Here is a 1,725-nt window from a genome sequence, read left to right on the forward strand (position 1 = left end):
GTTCAGGCAGCTTAGTGAGACTCTGTCTCAAAAAGAAAAACAAAAAAGGGCTGGGGATGTAACCCAGCGTGCAGGTCCTGAGCGGTCTCTGGTACTGCCAAAAAAAAAAAAAAAAATTTGTCTTGGGAGTTTGGCTGAGAGTACCCTGAGAGGATATGTAAATTTGGCTGAGAACAGGCATTATTTATTCGATTGGACTGTTCTGTCCACGGTGAGGGTTTTTGCCTGCTTTTATACAGGTCTTCTTTTTTGGTCTTCAGTGAAGTTTTATAGTTTTCTTTGTCAAAATCCTGCCCATTTCTATTGGGTTCATCATTGTACTAGGTTGTTTTAAAATGCAGAGTCTCTTTGAATTCCTCTCTGCACTCCTCCCTTCCGTAAGCCTCCTGTGGGCCCTTTTGCTTACTAGATTCCTGGCTACAGCTTGCTCTTGTGTTCCTGTTGTTCCCATGTACTGCCGGCTGCTGCAGGGCACAGCCCTAAGGGCCAGGCTGGGGTCTCCAGTCCCGCTTGGGGAGGGAAACATTGTCATGGGGCAGAGAGGGAGGCACCTGTTCCGTCACTGGGGCGGGGGCATCAGGCGGGCCGTATCTGCAGGCCCAGGTTGGGGAAGGGTGGGAATCTGGCCGGAAAAAACTGTCTCCCTTTTTGGGGAAGGGTGGGCAGCAGCCAGCGCCTTTTCAGCCTCTGTGTGTGTGCACGTGTGTGTGTGTGATTGTATGCACACTTGGGGTGTCCCCAGGACCAACACTGTTCCTAGCAGCCTCTCATGGTTTTCCAAGCAGCTTGTTTTGAGCTGACTGGGTTCAGAATCCAGCTTAGCTGCTCCCTCCCTGCAACTCAGTGGTCCCAAGTGACTTGTCAGCTGAAGAAAGGGCTAAAAGCTGTTGTCATAGGACAGCTGTGAGTGGACTCAGCCTCACTCGCATAGGTGCGCTGTAGGCGGGCGGGCTGAACAAAACGCACATGCTCATACTCATTGGCAAGGCGTGTTGTATGCGTGCGTGCATGCACACACACATGCATGTATGTATGTATGCATGTGTGTGTATGTAGAGAAGATCCCAGGGTGAAGGATTGGTGGGACCAAACGCCTGAGCAAGAAAGCGCTTGGCCTGTTGAAGGTGCGGAAAGAGGCCTGTGGCTCCGCCGCAGAGCGCCGCCAGCCTAGCATCCAGGAGACTCCAGGCTGTGACCCCAGCTCTGAGAAACGACCACAACAAGGGGCTGGAGGGTGGTGAGGGGGCCTTGCAGGTCCTGCAGGGCAGGTGCGTTCAGTGGGAACCGGTGAAGGGGAGAGACCCCTCTAAACTGGCCGCTGTCCTGAGGACAGGCTTGGAGGGGAGGAGCTGTGGCAGCTGCACAGGTGAGATGCTGGGGCCCTGGCCTGCTGTGCACCTGTGGGCGGCACACAGCTGTGACTGCTCTCAGCTCAGCTTGCGCGGCTGTCTCGGCACCGCGCTGGGGTGCTCACAGGAAGCGGAGAGCGCTGTCCATTTCATACCTGGAGAAACTGAGTCTGAAGAAAATGACTTACTGCTCCTAAAGCAAGGCGGACGCGGAGTCCAGGGGAGTGTTGCCTTCCTGCGGCTGCTCGGACAGGCCATCTCTCTGTCCACTGCAGGCATCCAGGTCCTCCCGGATTGGTCGAAGCACATCTCGAATTTCTCCTCTCCCGGAAGTCTCTGGTTGGCCAGTCCACCAGGCTCGCTCTCTCTGGCTTTG

The sequence above is a fragment of the Chinchilla lanigera genome, unplaced genomic scaffold (assembly GCF_000276665.1).
Source record: "Chinchilla lanigera isolate Chin_1 unplaced genomic scaffold, ChiLan1.0 scaffold00051, whole genome shotgun sequence".
Classification (NCBI taxonomy): Eukaryota; Metazoa; Chordata; class Mammalia; order Rodentia; family Chinchillidae; genus Chinchilla; species Chinchilla lanigera.